This window comes from Euprymna scolopes, chromosome 11 (genome assembly GCF_053919585.1).
Source record: "Euprymna scolopes isolate OS-2025 chromosome 11, ASM5391958v1, whole genome shotgun sequence".
NCBI classification, from domain to species: Eukaryota; Metazoa; Mollusca; class Cephalopoda; order Sepiida; family Sepiolidae; genus Euprymna; species Euprymna scolopes.
This window is the reverse complement of record NC_136492.1, coordinates 145,836,177-145,862,619: the sequence shown is the minus strand read 5'-3', so window position 1 is coordinate 145,862,619 and position 26,443 is coordinate 145,836,177. Positions and strand designations below refer to the sequence as shown.

At 37.3% G+C, this 26,443-nt stretch overlaps 1 pseudogene; it reads right to left on the bottom strand.

The window, feature by feature from the left end:
* Positions 1–23,287: 23,287 nt before the first annotated feature.
* LOC145288452 (U2 spliceosomal RNA) lies at positions 23,288–23,413 on the bottom strand (annotated as a pseudogene).
* Positions 23,414–26,443: the final 3,030 nt, after the last annotated feature.

The window sequence follows — 26,443 nt, the reverse complement described above, 5'->3', positions numbered from 1 at the left end:
CCCAAATTATGTTCCCGATAGTAGCCCCCTACTTCAAAGTGGCACTGTGCGTTGTTTGGGGTGAAAATTGAATAATAAAAAGAAAGAAAAGCTGTCTCTCCACATCATAGGACTGTTCGCAGCACTAATTTCTTGTCGCCATTGCAACCGATCATGCTCTACCATGTCCCAGCACTCAAATAACATAATCGTTTATACAGTTCGAAATGTCCCATACTCGTTCATATATATATATATATATATATATATATATATATATATATATATATATATACCAGAAAAAGTACCAATCGTTGACTGGGTTCAAAAACAGCCTACAGAAAATGGACTCTGATTTATGAAAGTATGATAGGTTATGAAAAGGAAGGGTTGTAAAGAGATAGCTTCGAATTTGGGGGTATCAAAACCAAAGATAAAATATGATGAAAGTAAAAATAAAATAGATAAACCCCATAATTTATTATACAATACCTGTTCACACTGAAATACTTATCACAATATTCTGTGGATCTATATTAAAAAACCTTGTTAAACTTTGTGACATATTTCCATTCTATGGAGGTAAGGCACGAACGAACACCCCATAATTTTATTATACCATATTTCTTCAAACTGAAACATAATTATCAAAGTATACTTACACAGATAGATATGAAAAGTCTTTATTAAAGTTTGTGCCTATTTCAATTTTATGGAGGCCAGGCGTGAACGCAGACCCCACAATTTTATTATACCATCCCTATTTAAGTTAAAACATGCTTATCAAAGTATTATTGTGTACATCTATATCAAAAACACTTGTAAACGTTTTTAAAAATTTTTTGTTTCCATACTTTGTGGATCAGGCGTGAACGCAGACCCCACAATTTTAATGACTCATCATTATGCCAGATCAAGCATACTCATTCCTGTGTCTCGATACATCTTCTATCATTATATGTGATCAGTTTTCTATAATAGTCAACCATATAGGAGCCTATTCGTGACCAGACACACACAGACGTTCAGCTTTATATATATATATATATATATATATATAAATATATAAATATATATATATATATATCATCGATATTAACTGATAGTGTTCTCTATATTGTCTAAATTTATAAAAACAAAATCTGCATTACCAGACAGATAGAGAATTGCAATAGAATGGTCACACCATTTTTCCAGCAACCATAGAAATGGATTTGATGTACACGTTCCATTTCAGATCAGGACTAAAGGTCAGATCCAGAAGTCAAAACATGGAGCCTCCCCAAGACGATAGCCATTTATTTCAATTGATGCTTGACGGAGGACAGAGCATTGATGATGGATAGATAGAATCCTGATTTCAAATGCATTAAAATAAACCATCCATGCCTTTTCTCATTGCACCACGTGATCAGGATCAGATGAGAGAAAATCAGAGTGATTTTAGTCATTTACGACCTGTGAAGTGTTACATATATTCTACTAAAGAATGCTTATTAGTGATATCTGTTGTTTAGACGATCAAAACTAAACATTGTTTATTTAGATATGCAACTTGTTAGATACCAGATATTCTGAAATTCTATGTCTAAGCTTTTTGGCAAACGATCTGCTACCCACATCCAGGCCGAAACACATTCGCTGTTGCTTATCGAATTTTGCACCAAAATTGGTTTCTTTGATGCAAACAGGTCGCATCTCGTCAAACTTCACATTTCCAAACTTTATGATGCAATAAATTGAAAGATTTTCTTTTACATTACCAGCATATGTTATTGGCTTTTGTAATTTTTTTTTTTTTTGCATTTCAACTCATATGCTGTTCCTGTTCATGTGCTTATCATCATGTAATGTTTTGATCAATACCAACATCGCTTTGAATTCAAAATGAATCCTAAGCATCCAGTGTTGAGGAGAGTATCACCAATGTAGATGGTAATTGCTGTAACCTCGCAAGCTGGTAACAATCAAGACAAACACATTGATATAGTTAACAAAAAGTGTTTTAACAAAAATAAGTTACAGAAGTACACGTCATGATTCTGGGGCTATAACTGGTATGAATTGCTACCTAATAACATGTTAAAATATAAATATATTAATAGTGTCGGAGGTTTTGATTAAGTTTTGCTGGTGTTGAGGCGGTTCTTCAGTGAAGCAGGTTGCGCTGATACGGCCACCTTTAGTGCATAGTGTGAAAACTGAGAGTAATCTTCGTCTCTGGCTCCTATCTCCGAGGCCGTCTGCATCAATGAGGATTTGAAGGAACACAGACCTCAAACCTGAACAAGCATTGAATCGAGAATGGTGGCAAATGGATATAGACATGACAGAACTTCCAACTCTCGGACATGGGGAAGGAAGGGAGCAAAACCGATAAATAAGTAAGAAACGGGTAAAGTAATAAGAGTAAGTCCACTATTTGAGAAATAGGTATATAAGATTACCTATAACAGTAACGATAGGCAGTGCTTTGAAAATAGACTGATACAGAAGTTTCATTCCCAGTTGTATGCTCAGTCCGTCAAGTCCAAAGTAGCTGAGCAGCGGCTTGGTTCCCACCAGTTTTGGCAAATAGCAAACAGGATCTTGAACAGAAGCGTGCATTCTATTCCAACCATCATCAATGGACCTGAGGTCATCTCGTCAACATCAGACAAAGCAAAACTATTTGCCAAGAACTTTGCAGCTAATTCTACCCTATGCGACCAAGGCCATAAACGCCCCGTATTTCCTCCTATACAAGACAACATGCTATATGACATACAACTATCTGTGCACGACGTCGCCAAGCTAATCAAGAATCTTGATTCCAGTAAAGCAACTGACCCTGACAGCATTCCAATTATAGTGTTGAAAAAGCTTTAACCAGAACTTGCTCCCATACTTACAAAACTGTTTAAGCATCGTCTTAATGAGAATTGCTTCCAAACACCCTGGAAAACCTCATCAGTATGCTCTGTATTTAAGAATCTAGGTGAAAAGTCATCTACCTCTCAGTACAGACCAATAAGTCTCCTGTGTGTCGTGAGTAAGCTGCTGGAATCCATACTAAATAAAGAAGAAGTCAACCACCTCAGCAGAAATAACCTTCTTAGTGACATGCAATATGGTTTTCGTTCTGCAAGATCTACAGCAGATGTGCTAAAGGTTATATCTCATAGGGTAAGTGAATCTCTTGATAAATGCTTCCTCTCTATGGCAATTGCTTTTGACATATCGAAGGCCTTCGATAGGCTATGGCATAAACGCCTACTTCACAAGGTTTCCAGCTATGGTATAACTGGAAATGTTTTCTCAATCGTTAAATCATTTCTCTCTGATAGGCTCATAAGAGTAGTGGTTGATGGGCAGAAATCAGAAGCCCACAGTAGTAATGCTGGAGTCCCTCAGGGATCCATCCTGGGCCCAACTCTCTTCCTAATCTACATCAATGATCTCCCAAAACATATACTTAAATCATTTTTTGACATTTATGCTGATGACACTACCATCTATGGCAACACATCCAAGGCCATAAATGACAAAGTTCTCTCTGATTTTCTTTCCTCTGATCTTGAGCATGGGGTATAATGGGGGAACAGGTGGCTGGTTACTTTTAATGCATCTAAAACTAAGCTCCTATCCTTAAATCATCAACGCTCTGATCCCCATCTGGCATCAATTGAAATGAATGGCTCTCGTCTTGTCGAGGCTCCATATTTAGACAAGCTTCTGGGATTGACCTTTGCTCCTGATCTGAAATGGAATACATACATCAAATCCGCTGCCAAGGGTGCTGTAAAAATGGTGGTATCCTTCTACCGCTCCAGTAGATATCTCACTTCTGATGCAATTCTCTATCTATATAAAAGCCAGGTACGTCCAAGGATGGAGTACTGCTGCCACATTTGGGCAGGAGTTGCTAAAAACAGCCTATCCTGCCTTGACAGAGTATAAACTTCGTAGATTAGTGGGGCATTCCCTTTTCCTTTCCCTGCAACAGTACAGTAGAGATGTTGCGAGCCTGCCTTTGTTTTATCGTTTTTTCAATGGCAAGTGCTCGTCTGAGCTCCAATTTCTACTTCCCCCCTCGCCAATATTTCACGAAAAACACCCGTTTAGTTGAAACCACTGTCAATAATTTTCCCCATTCTTTATCTGTGCCTAAATCAAAACGTAGATTCCATGAACAAAGCTTCTTTCCTGGAACTGCACGCCTGTGGAACTCTCTTTCGTTTGCCTGTGTCCCACCTTACTACAACTTGGATATCTTCAAGTCCAATACAAACAAATTCCTGATAAATCGTCCCCTTAAGTAATCCAATTGATCAAATCTCCATTACTTACGATTACTACAATATTATCCCATTGATTACTGTACACTCTTTTACTCTTATCCTCGAATGGCCTCCGGGCCTTAATAAGTGGTGACTCCCATGTAAAATCTACAATTACCTTATACTCGCTAGTATTAATAAAGATATTTTGTTTTTTTCTCTACTAAACCTCTGGATATAGCTTATAATTAACTGTACTAAAATTGTAACTGAAATCTACAGTGATCTTAGCTGCGTCACTAGGACTTTCTTCTGAATAGATACAATTGTTTTGTTCCAAACCTTAACGACTGCCTATCAATATGAAATCCGAATCACAGCGAAATAATTGTTTCTCTTGACCTCTTTACTGCCTATGTCTAACCTGCATGCAAAATAAGGGAAAAGAAGGGAAGATTTTATTCCTTTCTCCCAAGCTAAAACAACACTGTAAACTCGAAATCCAAATGAAACTTTACTGTATTCTGTAAGTTAATAACCTCGACCCTTGAAAGCTAACAATCTGCCCACCCCTCTAGCTGCCACTAAAACCCTACATTATACATACGCCTTAGTAGTGGAATCCTTAGCCTCAAGCTCCTAACTTTCACATTCTAACCGCTTAACAGTCATCACTAAACATCCATACATTTCTACCTCTGACATGCATTAGAGTTCATTCCTATCCAGTTTGGTACTTACCAGCCAAAGGTGCACTCGGATGCAAAGCAATCTTCATTACATAACAATTGCTTCTTCCTAGATGGTTTTGTAACAAACAATACTAAACCAAATCCGATACTCCCTGTCATGCAAAACGCTCGATGACTCTTAAATGAAAACTGAAATTATCTTCCCTCAATAGTAGAAACATTAACACAACTTCTATCTATTTGCATCTACTGAAAACTTGCCCAAATATCTATTTACTTAATTATACATACGGAATACGCCATGACTTAAAATGTACCTCCAGTTACACCCTGAGTGTACTGCACCTACACCTTAACCTTCGTAAATCTTAATATACAGTGACTGGGCAACATTTTAGCTCAATTCCTAATACCTACTCAAACTATAACGTTATCCTTAACCTAAACTAACATCAAGTTAAAAAAAATGGAAAAACCTATTAAAAGTATTAATCCGCACTAACGCTTTTCTAACAAGCCTCCCCACAAAACTGCTTCCACTGCATGCCCCTAAATCACTTTGAGGAGTGTAACTATTCATTAGATATATAACTTCTACAGACTAACCCTGTAACATTAACTAACCACGCAGGGTCGCAGAAATACCTGGATTAGGACCCAGGCATGGAGCAAACCCTCTCAGGGCTGATGGACCCAGTAGATCTTCCTAGATCACCCGTCTAGGAGAAGGAAAACTCTGAAACTAAACCAAAGGGGAGGGAGGCCTCTCCAGTCTTGGATGACAACCTTCCTAGAGCTGGTGACTCAAACAAATTACCGGTCTGCAAACCTAAATTGCTTAAGGAGTAGATAGGCTCTGTCTATCGCCGGCTTCGATACTCCTTCTTTGCCTATTAGTCAGGCGCAGAGACACTATGACAAGTGAGTCGACAAAACACTTAGTGGTAGATCTTGTTTCTTGTCTAGGGCAATGAATGCCGTTCCGACACATCCCACCCCTCAAAACTGGACACTTGGGAGTGCTTGAGTACCACACATGCCTGTGCAATTAGATTGGGGTGATCTTCTTCTGATGGGCTGAGGGTACCGGATTGACAGTTCCTGGCTGCTGTTTCCGACTGGTAGTACAGGTGCCCTAACTCTTTGGTAGCGCTTAGAGCAGCTGCTCCATCAAGAGTTGTATAATATCGGGATGTTTGTAGTGCCATGTCGTGCATGGAAAGGGACCCTGCACTCATTTCGATGGGCTTTCCTGAGGCCACAGTCCTAGTTAAAGAAAGGTCAGTTGATGGTCTACTTGTGTTGCATGTCTGATACCCTGCATGACCTCTTGTTCAGCTTCCCCTCACCTAACTGAAACTCTTTAAAAACATGACAGTACAATAAAAAACAATAAGCTTAAACCAGGCCTAGGGACAAACAAATCCAACTTGCCTCCTCCCTTGAGGCTTGCATTCACTAACATCCGTGGGCTTAGAACTAATTTAGCTGATGTTGAAGCATTTCTCCTAACAAATACCCCGGATATCTTAGCACTAAGCGGGACTAACCTACACTCCTCCATCCCCTCGAACTACTTTAACATGCCTGGCTATTTCCCACTCTGACAGACATATGCACGGACTTTGAGTTTACATTCGTAACACCCTCCCCCTGACTAGACAAACAAACCTAGAAACGGACGATAAAGCCTTTATGTGCTTTAGACTAAACATACAACATAACATTAGCTACTTTTACTTTCTTGAGTGTCATTTTTACAACGTTTCGGTCAATTTAGCCTCCGATCTTCTTCAGGTGTTTATTAAGTTTACTCACTGTTTTACATTCTGGCATGCATTCGACGAATTTAAAAAATCATCTTCCCAACTATCCTATCTCTGCACATGCCGTCATCTATGTTTCTCTCAAGTTCATTTCCTCCCATGGTTTCCTTGCCTTCCTCCTCTGAACTGACCCTGCTATTTCAACTGTTGTATATCTACTAATAAATAAACTTACCCATTCTTTCAATGTGGCTCCTGTTCTGCACACATTACTTATACTGTCCAGATTTAAATTTCCCCTGAGGTCGTCAGATTTTAGTTTGACTTTAATACTTGCATTATATATGCATCGTATCATTCTTATATCATCCCTCCTCATGTCCTCAACCCTCACTGGTTAGGTTTTTCTTTCATACATCACCTTAACACGAACACATGTCTATTAAACTCTTCCTTTGGTGATGGGATGAGGAATTTGGAGACAAATAGGGAAAACGATGTGGTAAGTGAATAAGGATGTGTATTTGGAGGCAAACAGAGAAGCCAAGAAAAGGATGAGAAAACCAAGTTTCCAGATATACCATGAGAGGATGAGCAAAAGAATGAAAAATTCAGGATAAACAAATAACATTTATTGCTGGTGAAACCAAAGAAACGAAGAAAAAAAGTGTATAATTTTAAAGAAATCTTTTTTTTTAATTCAATCGTTTATTGTTTTGCTGTATAATTTGAATTCCAACTTTTTTTTTACATTTCTGAATTTTTTGAGATGACGATTACTTATTCATATTATTTGGATTCTTCAGACTACTGTTCTCATCTTGAATGTTATTGTCACCTCCGACATTCTTCAGGTGTATCTTGTCGAACTTAGAAATGTTTCTGTCGAACTCGGGAATTTGAATAGAATTTCGAATACAACCTTTTATTTACTTCATGGGAGTAGTATGTTCTTGTTCCGTCAGCCATGACTGGATAGAGATCCTAAGTAATTCGCAATTGTATTTTTCAGTCGCCCACACTGAAAATTGAACCTTCAGCCTTCATGATGGTATCACTTTACAATTGATTTTTCCAAGTGCAGGTGCGTTACGGGCCCTTGCGGACAATTCTAATACAATTTTTTTTCTCTAGTTATGAATATCACGATTCATTACTAGGTATTATTACTGTACTTTATCATATATATTACTCTCTATACATGCATATATATATATATATATATATATATATATATATATATTAATGTTATTGTTTATTTATTACTGTATATTATCTGTTACTGATAATTAATAGTTCCTATATTACTTAGTAATCGATTATCTCCCAGCATATGTGTTGCTTTCTTCTCTGTCTATAATTTTTACTTCCTCCATCATGTCTGTATTAAAATGTCCCTGTCTCTCTTTGTATATAAGACCTGTATCTATCTCACAACATGAACACTCTAAGACTCTCTTACTAATATGAACAACAACAACAACAAATATATAACATCAGTCCTCTTCTAAAAAATAACATACTACATGTTATTTGGTGCCGTATCGTGACCAGTCCACTCATACAAGGGTGGGTTTGAAAAAAAGAAACTTCGGTTACCACGGAAAATCACAACGTTTTTGGGTCTATTATATAAATACCACGAAAATAAATACGAGACGATATAAAAAAAAAATAATTAAGAAAAAAAAAGAAAAAGAAATACGCACACACACACATACACAATGAACAAAAAGTATACAAGAAAAAAGGGCCGATATGCCGCAAAAGAAAACAGTAATAATGAATGGAAAAAATTCATTTGTCACCATGCATAATTCAATCATAAAAGAATTGTTTAAAATTTATTTGATAGATATACACGCACACGCACAAATGTTGAGCAAACCATAAATAGTATTCATTGTTTTAAATATATTTGGAAAATATGCAGTTCGCAAACACACACAAAAAAGAGACCAGTGTGTTGAAATTAGATCGAAATGTGTGTCAGTATGAATTGTTGAAATTTTTTTTCAAGGTCGTTGTACTTTAATGATGATCAGAACAAAAATACGTATATCGTTAAAAAAAAGATGCAAAAAGCATTTTCTATTAATGTGTTTTAATTGTTTTGTTTTTGAAAAAAAGGGACAAATTGTTTTGTTGTTAACGGACTTTGTGTTACAGAAAAGAAATTTTTTTCTTTTCTTGAGAAAAGTTACAACTGTTTGGTGAAAATCATAGTTTAAATGTATGATGTAACGTTTTTTTTTAAATGTTTTATATATTGTAAAATGTCTTGAAAGTATGTAAATGTTATTGTATTTTTGCGAAAGGAATTCAAAGTCATGATTAGTTATATACATTAGAATTGAAATGATTTAGGAAAAATAAGATGATACTGGTTAAATGGTTGGCCTAGAATGAATTAGAATTTTAGAGGGGTAAAAAATAACAATTACGTAAACGGGTATTTTTGAGAAGTTTTTACACATGTGACAAGCCAAAAGAGAGATTTTCTTTTTTAATAATTTGTTTTTTGTATTTTTTTAAAGTCCATAAATATTTTTCACAAGAAGAGTAACTTGCTGGGAAAGCATTAGAGATGTCCCGTTCGGAGAATAAAATGGATCATGTGGGAAATTGAGTGCTTGAAAAAAAGCTGGTCGCATGTGACGATTCCAATCAGGAGGTAAGACTTGGCTCAATTAATTAGAGACAGGCATGGAGAGGATACGAGAATCCTTAATGGTACCAAGACCTATGAGATGCAGTACCGTAGGCAAATCACATATTGATTAATGAGGTGAGAGAAAAGTAAAATATACTGTAGGTACGTAAGAAGATATATCTTTTTTTTTTTTAGAGATGCATGAATGCGGGATATCTCTGCTGGATCTTGGGGGCTCTGATGAGAGAAAAGAAAGATCACAAAAATCGGGCCATTAGCTAGAATTTAGGTGCAAATAGGAATCATGGTGCAAAGGTTGGGGGTTAATTAGTTAAGGGTGATGACCTCTAAATCTTCATCGGAGTTTCAAGAGTCCGAGCAAGGAAATCCAAGTGAATCAGTGGATGAAAGGTATATCTTAAACTTTGGAAGCCAACCACGAAGATTAATTATGAGCTTTGAGATGTCCCGGAAAAGATAAGATAGTTACAAAATGAAAACAAATCCATAATTAATAGAACAACCGGACAAAGGATACGATCAAAGCACTTTTGGGACGAAAGGAGTCGTCGATTTCGAAAGAGATAAAGTGAGACCTCTAGTTTACGGCATAAGGGTGGCTGAGTAAAGCAGCTGACGTGGATCAGAGGAGGAATACCCTACACCCCAAAAGCAAATGCTAAGAAGATCAGAAAGGGTCTGATCTAATAAAAATAAATAAATAAATAATAATTGTGAAATCAGTTGGAAAGGCTGACTAAAGGACTTTTTTTAGCCTGACCTTTCTTAGCCGTGTGGTTGTGTAAATATAGAGGAAAAAATGTACTAGAATTTAAAAATGCGTACATTTTTTTGAAAATATGGGTGGTAGGAATGTTAAAGAACAGCCGTCTCTTCTTGTAAGTGAGTAAATATGAGATGGGATAGCCGAGGATTCGAACTTGCGAAGCTAGATTTGGAATTGAGCATTCCTATCATAAGTTAAAATAAATAATACAGAATGTTATTGAAAATGGAATGTAGAATTACCATTGTTTAGTTCACATAAAATAGTTAGATATCTGTTTATTGAAAAAGAAATGTAATGATGTAATTTTGTTTCTGTTAAAGAAATGAAATTAAAATAAGGAATTTAAAAACGGACAATGGAAAATGTAAACTGGGTTAATCAGAAATTAGGTTAGAGAGTCGGCTATGTGGAAACGTGAGGCGTGTCATGCTACATGTCTGATATGCACGTGTTGGTCATGCAATGATGTCATGAGTTATCAATATAGTTGGAGCTTGGCAAAGAGTAAGTCAGTCAGTCAGGGGAGGAGAGAGGAGTCAGAGACAGAGTTGACATGGAACCTTGGAAGCGAAGGGGAGAAGAAAGAATCATGTAAAGACTTTAATTCCTTGATGCAAAACCATTGACAGGTCAGAATGGAATAAACGAGCAACTTCATAATTTTGTATCTTCGTGTTATGTTATTCAACAGCAGAAAGGTATTATGAATTTATATTATGAGAACTTTGTGAAAATCATCATCTCAAAAATAGGTAATGAAATATATGTGTCAATGTTATAGAAACACTCCCATTCACAGAACTGTCAACAGTATAAATGTCAAACTATCTCTTCTAATATGAACACTGTAAGACTCTCTTACTAATATGAATAACAACACATATATAACATCAGTACTCTTCTAAAAACTAACCAGTATGCAATTCCTTTGTTTATTACAAATATTTTAACAGGTTTTATAATATTTGTAAACATTTTATTTAAACTTTAAAATCTCTTATTATAAAAATATTTATTTTCCAACATTCTTTTTGCTAGTGAAAATATTTTATATTTCAATAACATTGTACATTAGTTCGATCGTCCATCGATACCTGCATTTTCATAGAAGCACTGGAAATCCAGCCCCTACGGTACTAACATACAACAGAAATTCCTAAATCTAGCATTTCGAGGAAAGAAACTATTAGAGTATTGGTATTTGCAAAATAATTTTCCAAATAAGAAAACAATATTTGAAAAAAAAAAAAGAAATGTGCATAAAATCAAACAGTAAAATTAATAAGTTGATTAATTTACTCATAAAACTGCTCCCAAAAGCAGTCAATACAATTTGGAATCCAAAATTTTATTTTGCTTCTAAAGCAAAAAAGATTACTATTTCTCTAAAAAGGAAGTTAATATTAGTGGGAAACCATTTTGGAAGCCAACCGCTTCAATATACGGAACATCTTATTTGTTGTATTGAAGAAAAATTATTGAAAAAATTATCAAATGCTAAACAATGCAACAAAGTGAAACACTTTATCGTCGTTCATTTTATAAAATGCAAAATTTGAAAAAAAATTCCACAAGCAGAATGAAAATCTGATCATCGCAAGAGACATCGTTCACAAGAAATCTCGATAAACATCCTTCATCTCCATCCTTTCTTCCTCATCGTCTTCATCTCTCGTGAAATATGCAGGTTAAGATTTTTTTCAATTCATCTCGTATATCATCCAATGTTGAATTTTTATCATTATCACTGGAATCCACGTCTTCCTTGTAGGAAGGCATTGTTTCCCAATGATTGCTTTTTAACGACAATGATGGATTCGTTTGGGGTAAAAGAAACAGCAATATTTGGCGGCAGGGGGGGGGGCTTCTTTATTACTTTTATTTTTATTTGTTTTCTTAGCTTTATTTATCTGTTTCCTTTAATCATATTGGCTTTTAACCCTCACCAGAATTATGAAGGAAAAAAACACACACACACACACATATATATATATATATATATATATATATGTGTGTATATATATATGTGTATATATATGCATATATATATATATGCATATATATATATATATGTGTATATATATATATATAGTTTTTATTTATTTTACATCAGCATGTTACTAACAACTAAAGACATCTTGAGGCAATGTTGCTTCTTTTGTATTAGCAACATCGCTACTAGTAACTGGCTGACCGAAATATGCTCACGAATGTGTAGCGACATATTAATGCTTATGTAAAACAAATAAAAGTATATCTTACCCTTCTTCAGTGTTGAGCACCCTTGTATTAATTTTTTTTTAAACTTGGTCGTTTATTTTACCTCTGGAAAATATTAACCTGGAATTCTGGAATTATATATATGTATATTTTTTTGTCCGATAGAAAAAAAATAAGAAGATAAAAGGAAATTTAAGTGCTATCACAGTTCGAAGCGACAGTACAAGTAGACTGTTTTTTGAGTTCCAAGGGAACGACAGATTATCTCGTGCACGTGAAGTTGTCAGTTGCGAAGACGTAAAGAGAATTACGACTTTGGCGGCGATGGTGAAGAACTAGAATACTGATTGTTAAGAAGAATTCCGAATTCAACCTTTTTTTCTCTTCTTGTCTCTGTTTTGAGAACAAACAAACATTCCGTCGAACATGGACACGACTTGTACGTCGAACGAATTTACGTAACTAAAATAGAGATTAATTCACTGAGAAAAACTATTGACAATCATTCAAGCTATTTCCGCCGTTATTACGGCGAACATAAAAACCAGCAGTGATATAGTGAGGCCGCTTACCGGGGAGGGGCATGTGATTGCGTGGCTGAAGGTTAATGATGTGGCGATCCTGCAAACATTGTATCTGGAGAGGCATGCATTGTCTCGGTACTTGAAGATGGACAAACGTTAATGCAACTGAAATGAGTTGAACCTTTTTTTTTTTTTTTTTTTTAATTGGCATCGGTGTTAGGATTCGATTCGAATTTTTGAAAAATTGTCGTTATCGTAAAATCAATATATTAAAATACGATTCGGTTGAATGTTAAATGAGGATTTGAAAGTCAAAGTGAAAATTCATCATGCTGTGGAGAATTTTAAATACGTATTCAAAAATTGGACTTTGTGAAAATTTCTCAGGCTACGGAGAAGTTTTAATATGCGCATGCAAGTCACACTTTGTGAAAATTCGTCGATCTTTAGAGAATTTTTATTCACAATTCGGGTGCTGGACTTTTTGAAATTTGTTGCCGTCATGAAAAGATTAAATTATGAATCGAGTCTGATTTTTGAGACGTGCGTTTTGTCTGACAGTATATCGTGGGCCAGTTTTTTTTTTTTCTAGCGGTGTAATATGGGCCAGTTTTGCCTGACTGTGTAGCGTGGACCACTTGTGTCTGGCAGTGTAGTGTGTGCCAGTTGCGTCTGGTGGTGTATTGTCGGCCAGTTGTAGTCAAAGAGGTTAATATAAGACAACAATGTAACGGAGCCGGGAGATTTTTGTGAGGCAGAAGTAGAAGCACACGCTCCCGAGGAAGCCCCATTTCTGTGAAGAAATACTCGACCACCACTGGGATGTCGCCTATGTAATCATGAGATTAAGAAGGGGTGTGGAGAACCAATGCAATAAGCACCAACGGTTGGAGTGTACTCTCTGTAGAGAAGTGCTCGCATTCGAACCAAAATGTAAGAAGATAAATGCAAATTTGGGAGCTATCGCGGTTCGAGGCGACTGTACAAAAAGACGTTTTTTTTTTGTTCCCAGGGAGGGAGAGAGTATCTTATGCAGATGAAGTTGTTGTCAGTTGCAAAGAAGATATAAAGAAAATTACAACGGCAAATTACAAGAAATGTAACGGCGAGGAAGAAGAAATGTAACGGCTGTTACTTTTAACTGTGTCTTTATATTTCAAATCTACCGGACCTACACGTTGTTTGGTAGCGTCGGATAGAAACAAACAAAACAGAAAAGAATTAAAAATCCAAGTCAGCATTTTTTAAGTGCAAACGAAATGCATTTCCCCTGAACTTCACACGTCAATCTTTCCTAGAGCTCACTTTTTTTTCTTCCTCGATCGCGTGCTGTCCTTTTTTTCTCCTTCTTCTTCCCGTGACGTCAGCACGTGCACATTTGCTAATTTGCATATGTGCCTTAGCAGCAGCTGCTGCTAATATTTTTGCTAGCCAGCAATTCTACGGGTGTCGCTGATTTTCTCACGTGCACGTCATATGCGCTATGCAATATAAAAGGTGCCTTCAGACTGTTTTGTACAAGCATTTAAAATTGTCGTAGACTCTTGAAAATTCAGTATGTTATTGCTACGTGACTAAAATAGGGATTAATTCCCAGAGAAAAACAATAGACAATCTTTCACTTTTATAATATTTCTCATGACTTTGTATATTTGTATGTGGCTATGTATTTTGACAATTTAAAACTACTGGGAGTTTCAAATAACTTTTCACATTTTTTTTACTACAAATTTAATCCTCCTGTATTACATCTCTCATAGTGTTTATATATTTCTATGGGCAGGATTTACGTTCAAACTAATTAACCGATCATTATGACTTTTATGTATGTGTATATGTTTATATATTTATATGAACATATTTACATTTAAACTAATTAATCGATCATTCTGAATTTTATGTATGAGTAGATATATATTTCTATGGACAGGATATACGTATAAACTAATTAACCGGTCATTATGAATTTTATGTATATATTTATATATTTCTATAGACAGGATTTATGTCTAAATTAATTAACCGATCAATTAACTTGATGTTTTTATACCAAATTTAGCGAAATTAGCATTTTTTAAGCAGTGTAGCCGTTTTTTTTTTTTAGATTATTTTAGAAAGCAAAATTCAAAAAAAGGCCAAACTACTTTTTAAAAAAGTCTAAATTAATGAAATTAGGCTTAGAAACATCGAGGGGTTCTAAAATGGGGGATCAATTTACTAGAACGTTGCATTAGAAACTGAGCAACATCTACAAATATTTAAATATTGACTGTTTCATTTTTTTTTTTTTGATAATCTGGTAGACTAGTGTCCATTTGATAATAATCGGCTGAAAAAATTGAAAGAAAAGACGAAAATAAAAAATATAAAGGGGGGGGGGCAAGATTTTTTTAGGTCTGCAGAAATTTTTAAAAGAAAAAGTAAAAAAATAGTTCCATTTCTCTGAATATATTAAAATGACTAAACAGAAATGTATATGTTCGTTTGTACGTACTTCATCACCTCTGCACCCATTAAAATATGTGGTAGTGAAGCATCTCTAAATAATTGTAGACTATCGAGTGTGTCTGGGTGCTAAATGTTAATATTTTATCAATTTTAAGATAGAATAAAAAATCATAAGTTGAATTTCCTGTATGATGCCTCCATTCAGTCCCGAAAGACAAAGGATACCCCCTGTGATTGTGAGGCAAAGGTTTCGCAATCTCCAACCACATTTCTGCTGAATCGGCAGTGTTTGAGTCCAGTAACAAGGATAAGTCCAGGACGACTGGGAACAATGCCGAGATAAGCAGAGAACACATACAGCACCTGAAAGTCTTAAATGGTCACCCATTTATTACTGACCAGGTTCAACTTTGCTTAACTTCGGTGATCCAGTGGGAACCGGTGTGTCAATGTGATTATGAATTTCCTATCAATTAAAAAAAATTTTTTTTTTTACTTATTTAAAGGCAATAGTTATTTTTATGGCAGGTAACCATGAAATTTCCACCGTGGAATTTCCTACAAAAAAGAAGAATTTTGCGGATGATTTGGAATTGCTTTCATTTGACAGATTTCATTATTTGTTGCATCTCCAAGACAATGGTCTATAAATATTCCTGGCAGTGAGTGAAAGAGGAAATAAATTCAAACGTGACAGATTTCCTTGTCCATATTTAGCACAAATTATTTCCTATTTTTCTTTTATACCCGTCTCACTCACCTCCAACAACCCAACAGATGGCCAGCAGAAAACTGGAAGAGAAGAAAACTAGAAAAAAAAAGAACAAATACAAAACGCTGTTTATTTTTTGTTTGTTTCATTGCTGTTTTTTTTATTGAAAATGGCAGAGAAAATGAAGTCCACAATTTTTGCAGTAATTTAACTCTTCCAAACTTATTTGGGAAATATATTCTTCGTGCTGACCACCATCCATGGCTTTTCACACTGAATAATGCTATAGACAACATGAGTTTCTATAGAAGTGTTGAGTCAAAGTTAGCTTCCTTTTGATACCTATTTTCGACAATAATATAGAAGGAGCTCTCCAGTGAAGGAGTTTGTAATCCCGTTCTGTCTATACATGGAAAATGATACTTTTCTGGTGCGATTTTCAAAGTGTATAGATGTTTGTCATCTGCTGACGATCTAATCATATATTACAAACTGTCACTAGTTTTGGCCTATGAGGTTTTTATTTCTGATTGAGTGACTCTATTCCCAAATACTGTCCAGAAAACCAAACATATATATAACAGACGAACCAAACGACTTTCTAATACATTATTTCTTTATTGTGTGTCGCTATTCAATGTAAGAACAATTTATATAATCAGTGTATCCGCTTTTCTTAGCTTTTCAACACGTGTTTTATTTATTGTAATTTGTTCCTAAGAAAATCAATGTGATTTTTATGCGGGGCGTGGTACAGTTTACATGGTGTTTTTTGCTCATCAGAAGCTTGTCAAAACTTGAGGCCTCTCCAAGACGAAAGCCATTCATTTTAATTGATGCCAGATGGGGACCAGAACGTTGATGATGTAAAGATAGAAGCTTGGTTTTAGATGCATTAAAAGTAACCAGCCACTCCTTTCCCCATTGCACAATGTGATCCAGATCAGAGGAGAGAGAATCGGAAAGAACTTGGTCGTTCACTGTCTTAGATGTGCTACCATAGATGGTAGTGTCATCAGCAAAAATGTCTACAAATGATGTAAGAATGTGATTTGGAAGATCATTAATGCAGATCAGAAAAAGAGTTGGGCCCAGGATGGACCCCTGAGGGACTCCAGCATTAATACTTTGAGCTTCTGATTTTTGCCCATCAACTACTACTCTTATGAAACTATCAGAGAGAAATGATTTAATAATTGAGAAGACATTTCCAGCTATACTATAGCTGGAGATCTTGTGAAGTAAACCTTTATGCCATACCCTATCAAAGGCCTTTGATATGTCAAGAGCAATTGTCCTAGAAAGGGTGCCTCTATCGAGAGATTCGCTAATCCTATGAGATATAACTGTAAGCACATCTGCTGTTGATCTAGCAGAACGGAAACCATATTGAGTGTCACTAAGAAAGTTATTTTGCTGAGATGGTTGATTACTTCTGTATTTAACACAGATTCCAGCAACTTACTCATGATGCACAGGAGACTTATGAGCCTGTACTGAGAGGAGGATGAACGATCACCCGAATTCTTAAATACAGGGCATAATTATGAAATTTTCCAGGGTGATGGGGAGCAATTCTCCTTAAGACAACGTTTAAACAGTTTTGTAAGTATGGGCGCTAGTTCTGGTTGAAGTTTTTTGATTACTATAATTGGAATACTGTCAGGGCTGGTTGCTTTACTGGAATCAAGGTTTTTAATTAGCTTGGCAACATCACTTACAGATATTTGTATATCACATAGCATGTTTTCTGATACAGGAGGAAATATTGGGGGTTGGTAGCCTTGGTCGCAAAGGGTAGAATTAGCGGCAAAGTTCATGGCAAAGACTTTGGCTTTGTCTGATGCTGACGAGATTACCTCAGGTCCATTGATGATAGTTGGGATAGAGCATACGCTTCTGTTCAGGATTCTGTTTGCTATTTGCCAAAACTGGTGGGAACCAAGCCGCTGCTCAGCTACTTTGGACTTAACGGACTGAGCATACAACTCTCTTACGTTCTTTATTACTTTTTTACAGTGGTTGCTGGCAGTTCTGAAAGCGGCTTTAGTCTCAGTACATCTATTAAGTTGGAAGCAATGGAAAAAGTGATTTCTATGCGCAATGGCAGCAGCACATTCCGCAGAAAACCACAGCTGGCTATTAGGTTTTTGCTGGAATTTTTTCGAGGGTATGAAACGGTCTATACTTATCATTAACCATTCTGTCAGGTGTGATACTATAGAGGATACATCCTTTTTAAACATGGAACGCAGAGATACATCTGATATAAATGTGCGGATCTATCCCAGTCAGCCATAGAGTATCGATATACTGTACAGTGGAGAGGTACATCTGGAGACTTATTACATTTAATTTTATCTTAACTGATACAACTTAGTGGTCGGAAGATCCAAGTGGAGACAGAACAGAAGCTGAACACAGTTCAGGGCAAGTTGTGAGAAAAAGGTCTAGGAGACTTGCATACTGGCCGTCATTATCGGGCATATGGGTGGGTTTGTGAACAATCTGATTGAGATCATAAGCAATGGAGAAATCATAACAGAACCTCCCCTGATTATCGGTCTTGTTTCAGTGGGTTAACCATTCCACATTGTTAACATTGAAGTATCCACAGACATGAATATTAGCTGAAGGGTAAGCAGATAGGGTGTGGTCAATTTTCTCAGAAATGCTTTTAAAGATAGTAATTCCGCTGTTGTGGGGGCGATAGAGAGTAGTTTGAGCTAGTGCAACCCATCATCACATGGAAAGCCATCTTTTATATAGGGCCATGCCCATGGCGATTTGGGGGTCAGATTTGGAAGTTAAATCAGAGTATTCTTTAATTACGAACTCATCTAGAGAAATGATCTGTCCAATGCCAGTTTCACTTAGAAATAATATGTCTGGTTTAGTCTCCTCTAATTGGGTTTCAACCTCTGATAAGCCGTTACACTTAAGTTAATAAATTTACCGAACTTCCATTACTATCGATTACTATATTGTCCTTTTGACTGCTGTACACTCTTTAACCCTTATCCGTGAGTGGCCTCTCGGCCTTGATAAGTTGTGACGCCTATGTAAAAAAAAAACCCCAAAAAACATGACTTAGCTCTGTAGATTGATGAAAACCAACTGTCAGAACAAGATAACAGACCCAATATTAGGTTCGTTGGGCGGGTCATACATGTCGCATGTGAGCGTAAAATACACAAAGCAGCTCCTTTATGCTAAGCTGGTCAAAGGCAATAGAACCATAGAAATACAGCAGAAACTGTCTAAAGACAGCTTGAAGATGCCCTTCAAACAATTCGGTTTATATTCTAACTCGTGGGAAAGTCGAACTAAAACAGATGTTCCTAGCATACTGTAAGCACATATCTAAAGAAATGGCAGAAACACTAGAGGATGACCTCCAATCTGTTGTGGTGGAATGGGGACAAAAATGGATGGTCACATTCAGTGCCGCCAAGACTAAACTAGTTTCATTCAATAATTACAAGAAACCTTCTCTACCACCTATAGCAATGGCCAACGACTCTTTATCTGAGAGTACGTCTTTCAAGCTCCTTGGCCTAACGTTCACAGAAAACATGAGTTGGAACAATTACATCGAGGGCATTGCCAGGGCTGCTGCGAGGAAGGTGGGCTCTCTCTACCGTGCTAGAAAACTACTAACACCCGAAAGTATCTTGTACCTCTATAAGGCAACCATTCGCCTATGTATGGAGTATTGCTGTCATATTTGGGCTGGTGCATCGGCTACTAGCCTCTCGCTCCTTGACAAGGTTCAAAAGAGAGTCGCAAATCTGATAGGCCCTGAACTGGCATCTTAGCTTCAGCCTTTATCCCATCGACGAAACGTTGCATCCCTCTGCCTGTTCTACAAGTATTTTAATGGTGAATGCTCTGACGAACTGTAAGCACTTGTACCCCCACGACCTGAACACCCTCGACAGACCCGACAGGCTGCAAAATCCCACTCCCACACTGTAGAGATCCCTAGATGTAAAAGATCTTTCTACTCCAGTAGTTTCTTCCCCAGAACCGCTAGACTTTGGAATTCCATTCCAGGTCCCTGCTTCCCCAACTGTACTGACGTGCAGAATTTCAAGTGCAACGTGAACAGACATCTTGCTGCCCAAATTCCTACATAGTGCCCCAGTAGTCATTGCCTCTGATAGTAGCCCCCTACACCAAAGTGGCAATGTGCCTTGTTTGGGGTGAAAATGTAATTTAAAAAAAAAAAAGCTACAAAAAGAGCAATGATTATTGAATCTACACATATTGAATAACACGAGAGGAAACGTACTATTCAAAAAGACAGAGCAATCAGCATCTTTGTTAGAGAATCATCCAGCAGTTGCCCTTCATATGGAAGATATGTTAAAGCTCAGATCAGACTGACAATCCATCTTTTCACCTAGAAAACAACTATTACCTTAGCAAGTGATGACCAAACATCATCAATACTAACCCGGCTCAATGTCGACTGATTTCGGAAATGTAATGGGAACTGGTGCGCATATGTGATTGTGCCCTATATGACAAATTCTGCACTTCTTCATACTAACAAGGCCGGTGTTGTTTATCAAAGTATATTAATGCAAGAAATTTCCAGCCCCAACGCTGAACTGTTGAACTATTTGCTAATGAAATTAATGCAAAATATTTAGTTTTATCTCAAAAAAAAAAAAAAGAATGTAACCCCTACAGGGCAGCTCAGATGCACAGAGTTGGGGTTGAGATTTAGCTGTAGCCGATACCTGTGGCGTTACCCGTGTTTTCGTCTAGTGGTCAAGTTTGTCTCCATCGCCATTGTCCGCTCTCTGTCTCGACTTTTGAATCAGCTTCCAAACTGTCACCTGGGCTGTCTGAGGAATATATTGCATTCAACAACTGCGTTTTCAAACAAAGAAAAAAAAGTCAAAGCTTAATTGTTTTTTCTTAACAGAATAATTATTGCTTTCGACTTTACAAATAATAGTTACACACTGGCCTGGTCATGCAAACAGGTGGCTGGCAGTTTTCTTTCTTTTACCAAGTATTTCGTCTTTTCTACTGTCAGTATACGGAGAGGTCAGTACACAAAGAAGCGTGCCGCTCAAGCGCGTGGCAAAAAAGTTTTTCATCTTTCTCTCACCTTCTTTTATCAATATCGGTAAGCTGCAACAGCCAACCTCTCCCCATATGTCCACAAGTGGCGATCAACCAATCAGCGGCCGCGCTTTTGTTCGGGGGGGGGGGCAGTAATGTCCTGCCGCACTTTGAACGTCTGGTTACAGAAGAGAAAGAAAAGAAAATAATAAAAAGCGACCTTTACAATTATGAAAGCAAAAAAAGAAAGAAAAGGTTTTCCTCTCTCATCTTGTTCCAGCTATCCATTCTTGGGGCGGGTGGGGGGGGGAGATCATTTTGATTATCCATCAAGAAACAGATGTATTCTGTTTAAAACAACATCGAACCACCATCATCATCATTAGAATTCAGCCGTGCGAATTCCCCTGAATTCGTGTCAATAGGACCACCCAGACGACAAGCTGTTCCTTAATCAACTAGCAAGGTCACCTGGCATCGCCCGGTCCCCATCGGGTCACAGAAATAAGAAAAGTAGAAATTAAGAAGTAAATTCAAACGAAATTACTTATATATCCGTATATTTTATTGATAGTATATTCTGACGATTTTATTTGCAAATGTCTGTAAATTGACGAAAATTCTGAAGTAAAGTTAAAAACGCTTAAGCATATTTCATGTAATGCAAGAAAGTAATTTTTGTTGTGACATGAATTATTTCATGTTGGAAATTTGAAAAATTCAATAACTACTTTTAATATGAAAAATTGGCGCTGTGTTTTATTTTTTGTTGCTTTTATGGTAAATCACTATTCCTGTATTGTATTATTGTAACAAACGCTGGAAATAAGAAATACAGTTAGCGTCATTAGTGGTGGTAGACGTGGATATTACTGAGAGCGAAAATAACTGAAATCTTCTTAGTAAAAGTCCGTTTTCAGAGATACTGCTTACCCAGAAAAAAATGTAAGGAAATTTGAAAGGGAATGGAAACGAATTCATATTTTCTGATAATGCGCACCAGAAATTGGCCTACATCGTTGGTGGAATGGATTCGCCAAGATTTTGGTTCTAAACCTCTAATGGTCAATGAAATAGGGAACAAATTTACTTTATTTTATCATATAGATATGGACACATTCATGTATCTTTAAAACTTTGTCTTTATGTCAGTTTGTTATGTTTAATTTTTAAATAGCATTCTCATTACCCTGACACGTTTAAGTTTGAAATATAGTTTTTATTTTTCGTTTGTATAATTTGAATGAAAGCATCTTACGAAAATCCATTCTTGTTTTTTGAAACTGCTGTGCAACTCATCCTAATGAGAGGCTATTAGTGGGAGTCGTTGAATTGAACATTTCGTATTGAAGATTCTAGTTTTTCGTTCTGTTTTATAGTGAAATTATTTCCTATTTTGGAAAAGCCTATTAGTTTGGCATATAATGTGACACTCGTTTTTTGCTTAACATTTTAAGCCAATTAGAATAAACTAAGCTCGGTTCGGAAAGGATTTACAACCGGGCAAAAGTGCATCAATTTGATGGCTTTTAATTCATTAAATTAACAAATGCAACAAGAAAACGACAAAATCGATCCGCTTTTTTTATATATAAAATAACGATTTTTATGGAAACATTAATTGATTCGGATTTGAAGAAGGCCGATAGCCATTAGTCGCGTGCTCTTGTGCAATGAATGAATGCTTGAATGTAGGATTGATATGAAATTCTTAAAGATAAACTAAAATGACCGAAAAATGGGCTGAAATGACTTAAATAAATAAAAAGTAAATGACTTAGAATGACTTAAATGAACTTAAGGATGAATTGAATGACCTTAAGAATGACTTGAACGCTTAAAAAATAACTGGAATCCTTCAAAAACAACTTGAACGATCTGGAGAATGACTTGAATGGCTTTGAGACTGACTGGTTGTAAAGTGGGTGATAATTTTAGATTAAATTAACACAGAAAAGTGATCCCCCACTTTATATCACAAGTACAGCATGTAGTAAGAACAGATATTACACTTTGATCTTGGACAAAACGCCAAGAAAAATTATATTTATTTGCTCCCCCACCAAGCAAATTAGGCACAAGGCCGATTTTTAATGTGAGGAGTGAAGGGAAAATGGGGACCAGCTCCTCGGGGAATAGGGGAGCTGGATAATGACAATTGGTATGAAGGGTCTCCCCTACATTGACCAAGGTCTTATATGTGAGGTTGCGCCCACATATGGTCTTTGCTTGCAGTATATGCCGGAACAGATACTACACTTTGATCTTGGCCAAAAGGCCAAGAAAAGGGTATTTATTTGCTCCCCCGCCGAGCAAATAAGGCACAAGGCCGATTTTTAATGTGAGGAGTGAAGGGGAAATGGCGACCAACTCCTCGGGGAATAGGGGAGCTGCATAGTGACAATTGGTATGAAGGGTTGCCCCTACATTGACCAAGGTCTTATATGTGGAGTTGGTATTTATTTGCTCCCCCACCGAGCAAATTAGGCACAAGGCCGATTTTTAATGTGAGGAGTGAAGGGGAAATGGGGACCAGCTCCCCGGGGAGTAGGGGAGCTGGATAGTTACAATTGGTATGAAGGGTTGCCCCTACATTGACCAAGGTCTTATATGTGGAGTTGGTATTTATTTGCTCCCCCACCGAGCAAATTAGGCACAAGGTCAATTTTTAAAGTGAGGATTGAAGTGGAAATGGGGACCAGCTCCCTGGAGAGTAGGGGAGCTGGTTAGTGACAATTGGTATGAAGGGTGTCCCCTACATTGACCAAGGTCTTATATGTGTGGTTGCCGCAACATATGGTCTTTGCTTGCAGTATCTGCCGGAACAGATACTTTTTTTTTTTTTTTTTTTACACAGTGATCACCACTTATCAAGGCCCGGAAGCCACTCAGGGATAAGGATTATTGCAAGTACATTACGTTAGTGTGGAGATTTGATGAAGTGTTTACTTAAGGGGGCGGTTCATTAGGAATTTGGTAACATTGGACTTGAAGACATCCAAGTTGTAGTCCGGTAGGAAGCAGGCAGACGGAACATGGTTCCACAGGCGTGCAGTTCTAAGAAAGAAGCTTTGTTCATGGAATCCGCGTTTTGATTTAGGCACAGATAAAGAGTGGGGGAAATTTTTCACAGTAGATTCAGCTAGACGGGTGGTTTTCATGAAAGATTGGTGAGGGGGAACCAGAGATTGGAGTTCAGACGAGCACCTGCCATAGAAATAACGATAAAACAAGAATAGGCTCGCAACGTCTCTTCTGTGGGAGAGAGGTTGCAGGGTAGAGAAAAGGGTATACTCCACTAAGCCACAAAGTCTATTTTGTACTCTGTCAAGGCAGGATAGGCTATTTTTAGCAACTCCTGCCCAGATATTGCAACAGTATTCCATCCTTGGACGTACTTGGCTTTTATATAGATAGAGAATTGCATCAGTAGTGAGATATCTTCTGGAGCGGTAGAAGGATCCCACCATCTTTCCAGCGACCTTGGCAACAGACTTGATGTACGTGTTCCATTTCAGATCAGGAGTAAAGGTCAAACCCAGAAGCTTGTCAAAACACGGGGCCTCACCCAGACGAGAGCCATCCATCACAATTGATGCCAGATGGGGATCAGAGCGTTGATGATGTAAGGATAGGAGTTTGGTTTTGGATGCATTAAAGGTAACCAGCCACATCTTCCTCCACTGAATCACGCACTCGAGATCAGAGGAGAGAGAATTAGAGAGAACTTTGTCATTTACAGCCTTTGATGTGTTGCCATAGATGGTCGTGTCATCAGCATAGATGTCAACGAATGATTTAAGTATGTGTTTAGGGAGGTCATTGATGTAGATCAGGAAGAGAGTTGGGCCCAGGATTGACCCCTGAGGTACTCCAGCATTTATATTGCAGGCCTCCGATTTTTGTCCATCTACCACTACTCTTATGAGCCTATCGGAGAGAAATGATTTAATGATTGAGAAAACATTTCCAGTTATACCGTAGCTGGAAATCTTGTGAAGTAGACCCTTATGCCGTACCTTGTCGAAGGCCTTCGATATGTCAAGAGCAATTGCCCTAGAAAGGAAGCCTTTGTCAAGAGATTCACTAATCCTGTGGGATATAACCGTCAGCACATCTGCGGTACATCTTGCAGAGCGGAAACCATATTGTGTGTCACTAAGAAGGTTATTCCTGCTGAGGTGGTTGACTATTTCTCTATTCAATATGGATTCCAGCAACTTACTCATAACACACAGGAGACTTATTGGTCTGTACTGAGAGGGGGATGACTTATCACCTGAATTTTTAAATACAGGGCAAACTAATGAGGTCTTCCAGGGAGTCGGAAAGCACTTCTCCTTAAGGCAGCGCTTAAATAGTTTCGTAAGTATGGGAGCAAGTTCTGGTTGAAGCTTTTTTCACACTATAATTGGGATGCCATCAGGGCCAGTTGCTTTACTGGAATCTAGGTTCTTGATTAGCCTGGCGACCTCATGCACAGATATTTGTATGTTACCTACCTTGTTCTGTGTTATAGGAGGATATATGGGGAGTTGATGGCCTTCGTCGCATAGGGTAGAATTAGCAGCAAAGTTCTTTGCAAATAGTTTGGCCTTGTCTGACGCTGACGAGATGACCTCTGGTCCATTGATAATGGTTGGGATAGAACGCACACTTCTGTTCAGGATCCTATTTGTTATTTGCCAAAACTGGTGGGAACCAAGCCGCTGCTCAGCTACTTTGGATTTAACAGACTGGGCATATAGCTCTCTTGCATGTTTTATTACTCTTTTACAATGGTTGCTGGCAGTCCTGAAAGCAGCTTTAGTCTCAGTGCATCTATTACGTTGGTAGCTATGGAAAAGGTGATTTCTGTGTGCGATAGCAGCAGCACATTCTGGGGAGAAACATGGCTGACTGTTAGGTTTTTGTTGGAATTTTTTGGATGGTATGAATTGGTCTATGCCTACAATTAACCATTCAGTCAGATCTGATACTATAGAGGACACTTTTTAAACATGAAGTGCAGAGGTAAATCAGATATGAATGTACGGAAGCTATCCCAGTCACTTTGATCTTGGCCAAGGGTATATATTTGCTCCACCACCGAGCAAATTAGGCAAAAGGCCAGTTTTTAATGTGAGGATTGAAGGGGAAATGGGGGCCAGCTCCCCGGGGAGTAGGGGAGCTGGATAGTGACAATTGGTATTGGCACAAGACAATGTTCATAGACCAATAAAAACTTCAAAATAAATTGACTCAGTTAATTTATTGGGGTCTGTTGTCTTCATCTTTTAGTTGTTTCATGATGTTTCGACACCTATTCCTTTGGCATTCTG